This window comes from Balaenoptera physalus (genome assembly GCF_965194825.1).
Source record: "Balaenoptera physalus genome assembly, chromosome: 14".
Lineage (NCBI taxonomy): Eukaryota > Metazoa > Chordata > Mammalia > Artiodactyla > Balaenopteridae > Balaenoptera > Balaenoptera physalus.
Window position 1 is genome coordinate 65,668,865 of NC_138893.1, and position 12,263 is coordinate 65,681,127.

Genomic DNA, 12,263 nt, shown 5'->3' on the forward strand with positions numbered 1-12,263 from the left:
TTCACAGCAAAGTTCACTTTTTTTTGGCTCTCTGTGGCAGACATACTCTTTTCTAACCATTATCCATTATACAACTTGTACTTATTAATGTAACCTTGCTTTTATACGTGGCGCCCACCTGGTTAACAGCACTAACAAACTAGACTACTTGCAACTAGTTTAGCCAAAAGACTCACCCGGTCAATGAGTTCTAAGCAGAAGTCCTTTTGAATACTGCTGTTTTTCAATAAAAGAGATGGGCTCAGCCGGCAGGAAGATTTTGCCTTTCTACTTTTGCTTTTCTTTATAGCTAGAATTCACAAGTAACACTTCATAGTGCAGAAGGTATCTTGTGAATCTGAGAAAAAAGGTACACACTAACGGTGGGAGAGCCAAAAGGGAGAAGGAGTATGGGTTCTCAGTGGCAGTCTACATTTAGGTGTCTTGCTACTTGAGGGAAAAAAAAAGAGCACAAACTCATTTTAATTTATACTCAGTTTAGTCCCTGAACTCAGTGATCTGTAACACAGTGGTAATTTGTAATAAGACTTTTAACAGAACAATATTTGTATTAAGTTGTACATTAAACATCTTGAGTTTATCAACTATCAAAATATTTGAGTAGACATGTCATCAGAAAAGATACATGAATGCTAATAAACACAATGGAAGTTTAAAGAAATGTAAATTAAAACCACAAAAAGGTACCCCAATAATATGGCATACTGGTCAAAAGTGCACTTTAATTTCTGTATATTTTTAATTAAATGAAAGGATCATAAACAACTGTTATTAAAATAAAGCCATATTTTTACTAAATTTTATACTGTGTTTATAACATAAGATGTATAAATATTCTAAGCAATTTATCAGTGGCTAAAGAAAACCTACAAATAAGCAATTATCCCAAAGGAGCAAGTGTACATATGTATTCATTATAATTAGAAGATGATATGAACAGTATTTTAAATAGGAATTTAAAGTCATTCTTCCAAGCTATTTGGAGAAAAAAAAAAAGTCCAGAAAACAAGAGAGACAATCTCTTTTAAAAAGCATCAATTTTGTCATCTTAAAAATTCTTTATGTTCAATGGTTTAAATATAATTATGCCCATAAAATAATAATATAAGAATCATGTACTTATAATCAACTCCTGTATTAACCTACCTATAAAAAAATCATATTTTTAATAATTTTTATTTTGAAAATAAAATTTATTTTTCTGTACAGAGAATTCAAATAGCAGCTCTAATTATACAATATTTAGAATTCAAGCTCTATTCTATGACAAACCTGAATCAAGTAAGCCTTCATACACTTTAAATATCAAGCATTCCAGTTATATCAGTTCATTCCAATAAACTATGGAATGGTTTAAAATTCTGAAAGTTTTCTCATTCTGGTAGAATGAATTCCAAATTTGGAAATCATTCTACCAGAGGATCCACAAATAGACTGAATTTCTCTTATGGAATTATTGGTATAGTTCTGTCATAAAAATTGAACAAGATAAAAGATGAGTTTAATTTTTCTATTTTTATTCACAGTATAGGTCTCTAGAGTATATAGAAAGTTAATTTTTTTCCTGTGATTTGTTGATGCCTAAAATAATTTTCATGGTAATTCTAATGAATTCCCAAGTATTAATACATGAGAACATTCTGAATCATCACTATCTAATTAAATCTGCACTTGAACAACATGCGTATTTTAAAGTAAATACAATTCTTTAAAAATACTGACTTAATTCATTCCTTCATGCAATCACTTTTGAAATTAATCTATTCAAAAATACCAGTATAAAAATAAAAGGGAATTTCTGCTTTTAGTTATTAAGGAGAACCTCATACCAGATAGCCTGTCTGCTCTGGACACTTATAAAATAAGAAAAAAATGTCAAATGACTACTTCTCACCAAAAGGCAAGGCAGCTGCAGCACACATTGTGAACATTAAGAAAAGAAAAACAAATGCGATGAACCACACAATACCCTAACTTTCTGCCTGGAGGTACATTCTTTCCAGACTGGGATATAGGGAGAGGGTGCTCAAACAAAGCACAGTGGGGAGGGGCTGGGTAATTTGATGAGGTAGGAATTAGGGTTCCAGGGGAAGAAGGCTGAAATTTGCAGGTACAAGAGAGAAGGAAGTTGCATGAGGAGCAAGTTTGAAAATGTGCATAAGTAAGACACAAACTAGGAGAAAATTTTCTTAGTACATATACCTGGCAAAAGATTTATATCTAGGTTATGTAGACAACCCATTCAAATCAATAAGAAAAAAGAAAAAAGAAAGTTAAAATGGGCTTGGCATTAACAGGCACTTCACAAAGAATATATGTTAATGATTAATAAACATGAAACAGTGGTCAACATTTTTAGTCACTGGGGAAATACAAATTAAAAATATAGTGTGATTATACTACACAGTCATTAGAATGCCTACAATTAAAAAGACTGACTAAATTAATTTTCTGGCAGAGATATGTAGCAACCTGAACTCTCATACACTCCTGATGGGAATATAAAATGGTACAACCACTTTGGAAACTTAACCATTTTCATAAATTTAAACATACCTTATGACACAATTCAAGAGAAACTGGAAAAAATTGACCATCTAAAGACTTATTCATGACTGTTCTACACCAATATTTGTAATAGTCTCAAACTGGAAAAACCATAATGTCCATCAACCTGAGAATGTATAAACAAACTGTGGTATGTTGATACAACGGAAATAATATACAGCCATAAAAAAGGAAGGGATGACTGTTAACATGCAGCAAGATGAATGAATCTCACAAAACATGCTAAGATAATTCAGACCAAAATTAGTGTGTACTAAATGTTTGTACTTATATATCATTCTAATACAGGTAAAACTTATACAATATGAAGAAATCGCAACAGGTGCTACCTGGCAAGAGGAGAGTATTGACATGGTGATGTTCTATATCTTGGTAGTGGCATGAGTTTTAGGGGTGATGCAATTAACAAAACTGTACAAACTGTCTACTTAGAGCCTGAGTATTTCACTGTATAGAAAATACACATTAAATGTTAAAAAAGAAAAATACAGTGACAGAAACTACAGAATGCTGTTAACGGTTATCTTTTTGATCTATTCAAACTTTTGTTTCAATTTTTACCTTGACCATTTCCCCAGGTGAGAAAACAATATATGGCTTATTTTCAGCTCCTCCTCAAGGGCTATCGACAATACTCTGAGCCATATCCTTTGAGCTGTTTTTCAGAGAGTGAAACCCTCCCCAGTGGAAGAAGTTAACTGTATGCTACCCCAGACCAGTTGGAACCAGAAGGTGATGATGTTGACTACCTCACCACCAACCAATCAGAAGAATGTTCACGAGCTGATCACATACCCTACAACCCCCCTCTCCCTCACCCTGTCTTTGAAAACCTTTCTCTGAATGCCACCCAGGAGTTCAGGTCTTTTAAGAACTAACTGCCTGGACTCCTTGCTTGATGCCCTGCAATAAACCCCACACCCTCCTTCACCACACAAAAAAATAAATAAACAGACATATGTACGCTAAACACAAATGAGTCAATAGCTAAAATGAAAAACAACTATATTAGGAAAAATATTTTTAAAATAGTATACTTTATTACCTAATAATATTTGTTCATAAAAAGCAAAGGCCATTGTTATTACAAGATTCATATTAAATATACACTTTTGCTTATTTCTAACAAAATTTGTATTTCATACTCCAGGGCCCTTATTAAAACTAAGCAGTCAGTTTTTCATTTTAAAAGCAATTTGGATCTCTGTTGTCTTAATGTAATACAAATGTACCTTGGAAGATAGATTACTTCCTTCCACCTGTTGTTGTCACTGTCAACTGGAGATGATTGTGTTCCCCAGAAGACATCTTGCAATATCTGGCGATATTTTGTTTGTCTCACTTAGGGAAAGGGTATTATGCTACAGGCAACTAATGACCACAGGCCAGGGATACTGCTAAGCATCCTATAATATGCAAGACATCTTCCCACAACAAAAATTATCTGGCTCAAAATGTAAACACTGTCAAGGTTAAGAAACCCTGACCAACTGGTACAGCGTGGCACTATTATTTCTACCAATGCACTTCATTGACAGATAGAAAACTACCCCATGTTACGCATTATAGATTGTTAGGAGATTTCAAAATGTTACTGTACCATTTTTTTCTTATATCAGTGGATCTTTCACAGAAGATACATACACATACACACACACACACACACACACACAAACACACACACACAGTAGCCTCCTCTTATCCACAGGGTTTACGCTCCAAGACCCCCAGTAGATGACTTGAAACCAAGGATAGTACCAAGTCTTATACATGTTATGTTTTTTCCTATACATACATACCTATGTTATGGTTTGCAGTAAATGGCTTGGTGCCACCTGCTTCAGGGGATGTCTTGCTGAGCCTTCTAAAGGCTCCATTCTTTCTGGCACAACACTTTCTTATCAGTTGGAGTATATTTTCTGTTCATGACTTCCACCCACAAATTTAATGTCTTTTCCATCTAAACTAAGCACTTATCATGCACTGTGGCTCTAACTTTTGTAGTTGGAGATGTGACAGCAAAACTAGGACAAATTTCTTTTTCCTTCTTCACAATTTCACAGACAGAAGATTCGTTCTTATTGTTAATCTTAGCAACCTCGGCATTTAATTTTTTTCTTTCCTTATTAAGTGGAGAACTTTCACCTCTTCACTTAAAGAAAGCACTTAATAGCTGCTCTTTGGCATATCTGAATTGCCAGCAAAACTACTCTTGTGCTTTGGGGCCATTATTAAGTAGAATAAGGGTTATTTGAACACGACCACTGCAATACCATGACAGTTGATCTAATAACCAAGATGGCTACTAAATGACTAACAGGCTGGTAGCCTATACAGCCCGAATAGGATGGACAAAGGGAGGATTCATATCCCTGGACAGCAGGAGATTTCATTGTGCTACCCAGCACAGTGCTCAAGTTAAAACTTATGCACTGGTTACTTCTGCAACTTTCTGTTTAATATTTTTAGACTGTGGTTGACTGTAACCAAAACCATGGAAAGTAAAACCACACATAACCACATCTTTTACTGCATATCTCTGTCTATCTATCTATTTATCATCTACATAAATGCAAACATTTAACCACATATATCTGGGTATGCAAATTTAACTATTATAAGAAACTAAATTACACTAAAGATTATTTTCTTTAAATATGTATTAAAATGTATGCCATTCAGTATCAAGAGACAAAAGATTTAAATGATACTGTCCGGTATTTCAAAGGATTTATACTATTATCTCCAACATTTGTTTGAGAAAGCGAAAAGTCTAATTAAACAATAATATAAAGTCCCAAAATTGGAGATAACAGTCAATTATACATCTCAATGAGGACATCAATTAGATCACTGGGAGGTAATTAGTTGGAAATCAGTAGTTTTGAATTCTAGTCCTAATTCTACAACTACCTGACTGTTGACTCTGTCAGGCACACTTGCTCTGGATTCAGTTGCAAGTTATGGAAAATAAAAACAGCAGAAACAAACAAACAAAAAAAAAACAGCAGAAACAAGTGAACTCTGAAATTACACGCAAGTTAAATAAAGAAGTCTAGAATTACATTCCATTTTCAAAATTATGACCTACCTATGTTGTCATATCTGAATAACAGTATCAGAATGGAAAAACATTAAAATCAAAGAGAAACGTATAGAAGTCAATCTGTTATGTTGGAAGGACATTTATAGTGGATTTATCTCTTTATAAATGAATATTTATCACAACACATTTTGTAATAAAAATTATACTTTTAAAATACTTGTGAATATTTTTAATTTCACATAGAAGCAAATATACATATTTTTATTGAGGTGTAATTGATATATAACATTAGTTTCAGGTGTACAACACAATGATTCAATATTTATGTATACTGTGAAATGATCACCACAATAAGTCTAGTTAACATTTGTCACCGTAAATAGTTATAAATATTGTGTGTGTATGTAATGAGAACTTTTACAATCTACTCTCTTAGCAACTTTCAAATATGCAATACAGTATTAACTTTAGTCACCATGCTGTACATTACATACCCATGACTTATTCATTTTATAACTAGAAGTTAGTACCTTTAAGCAAGTATATTTCTTATTACAATATATTTAAATTCCACATGTAAGAAGAATGTGACATTTTAATTAATGTGGTCAACTTTGTCCACCAACATTTCCAGTTAGAAATATATTATTTAATTCAATCAATTTATTCTTTTTTGATATTTTCTCCTCCACTCCAAGAAACTATTTTTTCTTGAATTTTATTTATTTTTTTATACAGCAGGTTCTTATTAGTTATCCATTTTATAGATATTAGTGTATATATGTCAATCCCAATCTCCCAATTCATCACACTACCACCACCACCCCCACCACTTACCCACTTTGTGTCCATGCATTGGTTCTCTACATCTGTGTATCTATTTCTGCCCTGCAAACCAGTTCATCTGTACCATTTTTCTAGGTTCCACATAAATGCATTAATATACAATATTTGTTTTTCTCTTTCTGACTTACTTCACTCTGTATGACAGTCTCTAGATCCATCCACGACTCTACAAATGACCCAATTTCGTTCCTTTTTATGGCTGAGTAATATTCCATTGTATATATGTACCACATCTTCTTTATCCATTCATCTGTCGATGGGCATTTAGGTTGCTTCCATGACCTGGCTATTGTAGATAGTGCTGCAATGAACATTGGGGGTGCATATGTCTTTTTGAGTTATGCTTTTCTTTGGGTATACGCCCAGTAGTGGGATTGCTGGGTCATATGGTAATTCTATTTTTAGTTTTTTAAGGAACCTCCATACTGTTCTCCATAGTGGCTGTATCAATTTACATTCCCACCAACAGTGCAAGAGGTTTCCCCTTCCTCCACACCCTCTCCAGCATTTGTCGTTTGTAGATTTTCTGATGATGCCCATTCTAACTGGTGTGAGGTGACACCTCATTGTAGTTTTGATTTGCATTTCTCTAATAATTAGTGATATTGAGCAGCGTTTCATGTGTTTCTTGGCCATCTGTATGTCTTCTTTGGAGAAATGTCTATTTAGGTCTTCTGCCCATTTTTGGACTGGGTTGTTTGTTTTTTTAATATTGAGCTGCATAAGCTGTTTATATATTTTGGAGATTAATCCTTTGACCATTGATTCATTTGCAAACATTTTCTCCCATTCTGAGGGTTGTCTTTTCATCTTGTTTGTAGTTTCCTTTGCTGTGCAAAAGCTTTGAAGTTTCATTAGGTCCCACTTGTTTATTTCTGTTTTTATTTCCATTACTCTATGAGGTGGATCAAAAAAGATCTTGCTGTGATTTATGTCAACGTGTTCTTCCTATGCTTTCCTCAAAGAGTTTTATAGTGTCCGGTCTTATATTTAGGTCTCTAATCCATTTTGAGTTTATTTTTGTGCATGGTGTTAGGGAGTGTTCTAATTTCATTCTTTTACATGTAGCTGTCCAGTTTTCCTGGCACCACTTATTGAAGAGACTGTCTTTTCTCCATTGTATAGCTTTGTCTCCTTTGTCATAGATTAGTTGACCATAGGTGCGTGGGTTTATCTCTGGGCTTTCTAACCGGTTCCATTGATCTATATTTCTGTTTTTGTGCCAGTACCATATTGTCTTGATTACTGTAGTAATCAAGTAGTAGATTTGTAGTAGTCTGAAGTCAGGGAGTATGATTCCTCCAGCTCTGTTTTTCTTTCTCAAGACTGCTTTGGCTATTCGGGGTCTTCTGTGTCTCCATACAAATTTTAAGATTTTTTGTTCTAGTTCTGTAAAAATGCCACTGGTAATTTGATAGGGATTGCATTGAATCTGTAGGTTGCTTTGGGTATTATAGTCATTTTCACAATATTGATTCTTCCAATCCAAGAACATGGTATATCTCTCCATCTGTTTATATCATCTTTAATTTCTTTCTTCAGTGTCTTATAGTCTTCTGCATACAGGTCTTTTGTCTCCCTAGGTAGGTTTATTCCTAGGTATTTTATTCTTTTTGTTTCAATGGTAAATGGGAGTGTTTCCTTAATTCCTCTTTCAGATTTTTCATCATTAGTGTATAGGAATGCAAGAGATTTCTGTGCTTTAATTTTGTATCCTGCAACTTTACCAAATTCTTTGATTAGCTCTAGTAGTTTTCTGGTGGCATCTTTAGGATTCTCTACACATAGTATCATGTCATCTGCAAACAGTGACAGTTTTACTTCTTCTTTTCCAATTTGTATTCCTTTTATTTCTTTTTCTTCTCTGATTGCCATGGCTAGGACTTCCAAAACTATGTTGAATAATAGTGGTGAGAGTGGACATCCTTGTCTTGTTCCTGATCTTAGAGGAAATAGTTTCAGTTTTTCACCACTGGGAATGATGTTTGCTGTGGGTTTGTCGTATATGGCCTTTATTATGTTGAGGTAGGGTCCATCTATGCCCACTTTCTGGAGAGTTTTTATCATAAATGGGTGTTGAATTTTGTCAAAAGCTTTTTCTGCATCTATTGAGATGATCATAAGGTTTTTATTCTTCAATTTGTTAATATGGTGTATCACATTGATTGATTTGCATGTATTAAAGAATCCTTGCATCCTGGGATAAATCCCACTTGATCATGGTGTATGATGCTTTTAATGTGTTGTTGGATTCTGTTTGCTGGTATTTTGTTGAGGATTTTTGCATCTATATTCATCAGTGATATTGGTCTCTAATTTTCTTTTTTTGTAGTATCTTTTTCTGGTTTTGGTATCAGGGTGATGGTGGCCTCATAGAATGCGTTTTGGAGTGTTCCTTCCTCTGCAATTTTTTGGAAGAGTTTGAGAAGGATGGGTGTTAGCTCTTCTCTAAATGTTTGATAGAATTCACCTGTGAAGCCATCTGGTCCTGGACTTTTGTTTGTTGGAAGATTTTTAATCACTGTTTCAATTTCATTACTTGTGATTGGTTTGTTCATATTTTCTATTTCTTCCTGGTTCAGTCTTGGAAGGTTATACCTTCTAATAATTTGTCCATTCAAGAAACTATTCTTATCTCAAATGATTTGTTATGGGCCTTCTCAGTCTCTGCTATTTTACTTATGGACACTGTTTGAATCACAATAGCCATGTAAATTACTTTGACCTAATGAAATGTAACATGTAATTATATCAAATTTAAATACTATAAAAATACTATTGTAAGAATAACAAAATACTTGAAAAGATGTCTACGAAATGTATACATTTGTAGAGAGAGAAAGTTAACTAGTGTTCTAGGTACATCATTTCAAATTAGATGCATGATTTCACTTAATACTTGGTATATATTTAATAAAGTCAAAATTTTGAAAAGCCTTTTTTGGTAGAAAGAAAATCTCTTTTGGAAAGCGAATAATAAATATTAGTTTATAATAATGTATGTACTCAATTTAACTAAATAGCATTCAAGGAAAAGTTCAGTTTACTGGGTTTTTTTTTTTTCCTCTCAGCATTTACACACACACACACACACACACACACACACACACACACACACACATAAATACCTTTTAAACCAAGATACTTATAAAGCGTTTGTGCTTGGGTATTCAAATGCTATGAATTCTGGTTTGTAAGGTTCTTTTCTGAAATATTTTGAGAACCTTCTAATAAATATTTTTGTTATCTAATTGTATATTATTTAACAATTGTTTTTTGTCAATTTAAATTTAAGTGAAAATAAAATGAATTATAGAATTAGAAGAAAACATTTAACAGAAGATATTATATGATTGATATATCTACACTTTTTAAATAAACAGTGGTAAATTGTATCTTTTTGTTTTGCTATCAGTTGAGGATAAATAATCCATGGCCTATTAATTTGACAAATAAGATCAAAAGAAATAAAGAATTTTCATGATAGTTATTACAGAGTAAAAACTTCACATAATGATTTACACCATTGTATAAAAGAGGAAAAATAGACAATAAAATATTAATTGTAATAAAGTGTATCATGTACAGATGTTAAATATTTTATTTTCTATAATTTTAAATAGCATCTAATTTCAAAATAAAATAACTTTATGTTAAGGATAAAAATATATTTTGCATTTAGCTAGAAAATACAAAGTGCTAGAAAAATGTTTCTAGATGATGTAGACAGATTCAAATAAATTCATATACTTCCTCTTCCTTTCCTCCCTCCCCTCTTTCCCTCCTTTGTCTAACCTTCCTTTCCTCCCTATCTCTCTTTTTCTTTCTTATTTTCTTTCTCATCCTCTTCCGCCTTTTTCTCTCTTTCTGTGTCTGTCTCTGTCTCTCTCTTTCATGAGATGCTCTTTAACTTTAAAGAGAAGATTTTCATTTGCTTCTCCCTTGGTAACTCAGAACTAGTAAAGTAATTACTGCTTTCTGATATATAATTTCCCAAAGGGAAAAAAAAATAAAGTTTCTTCTCCAAGTCTACCTGTGTCCTCTTAGGTTCCATTTAATCTCATCCTTTTAAAATGTTTAAAGCTAAAGAAAGTATCTTGACAGAAATAATACTCTGTTTCCTACAGATAATGATGGGCTTTTCCACTTCCACTCTGCAAATATTACTGAAAATGCTACTTATTATCCCTGTGTCTTCAGCTTCAACATCCTCCCAAAGACAATTCTTTACTAAATTTTAGGAAAATAATGACAAAATGCTTCATTTGAGGTGAGGTGTTGGTATCTGAGGTGAGGTCTTAATGTTTAACAAATTAAGATTATGTCAAAATGTAATAAGAGCATATATGAACTAACCCAGAAAATAGTAAATCACAAATGAACCCAAAAATGAGTTAGATTAATCAAATAAAGATTAAATCACAGTGACAAAAGTATTAACATTTTTCAGATATGGTGAACTAGTTCCTACAAGATACATCCATTACTCAAGAGATATATAACATCATATTAATTCATTTAAATTAATGGAGAACATTTCAATTTATAACCCAGGGAAAAGTTGACCTTCTTGGCAGGATCAACCCCATGATTTCACAGTAGCTGGTTAAGATTAGTATTAAAATTACTGGACTTGAGGACATGGGATGGGAGGGCGAAGCTGGGGTGAAGTGAGAGTAGCATCGACATATATACACTACCGAATGTAAAATAGTTGGCTGGTGGGAAGCAGCAGCATAGCACAGGGAGATCAGCTCTGTGCTTTGCGATGACCTAGAGGGGTGGGATAGGGAGGATGGGAGGGAGGCTCAAGAGGGAGGGGATATGGGGACATATGTATGCATATGGCTAATTCGCTCTGTTGTCCAACAGAAACTAACACAGTATTGTGAAGCAATTATGCTCCAATAAAAATCTATTAAAAATAAATAAATAAATATGAATTTAATTAGGAAAAAAAATTTAACCTTTTAGATCTACAATTAAAGTAAATTACAGCCCTTAAATTTGGTTAGCATATAAAGTTTCACTATTGAAAATGTTTTCCAGCATTTTATTGGAAAATCAATTTCAGAAAATTGTCTGAAGGGCAGAGAAATAATATCCCCTCTTAAGATTTCACTTTAGCCTTTATTTTTCTTAAGCAAATCTTCAAAAGTCATATAATATACACAAAACATGAACTAATCTTTATAAAGCAGACTCTTTCAATAAGTTTCTACTAAGACATACACAATGGGTTCTCAACAAGAATTCTTGAAAAGCTCAAGTGCAGTTAATGACAGAATTTTAAGATAAGTTATGATTAAATTTTAGGAACTAAATAAGAATAAAACTTAGGGAAATGTGTCTGTTATCATCACATTAATATGAGCTTTATTATCTCTTGATGGGAATACAGGGTTCACTTTAGTTTTTGACCTTAATTCTCTCAAACTAGAAGTAATAGATACAAATATAAAATATGATGCTTAAAAAATAGGCAATATTGCTTAAACATGTTTCAGTGTATTTAATTAGTTTATACTAATTTAAATGGCAGAAAAACTCATGATCATTTGAAAGTATTAAAATGGAGCAGCCTCTCAAGAGTATTTCTTAATTGATTGAAACTAAATGTAAATAAATTCAAAAACACTGAAAACAATTCTAGTACTTATTCAATACTTTTCTTGTAAAAATTTAATTTATCTGTACTCAATGAAAGTCTTAAAATCCTGGTTAAAGACACGGTATAACATATCAACAGGTACACACTTATATTAATTCTTAAGTTAAGTGTCAGAAGCTACAAAGTACAGCT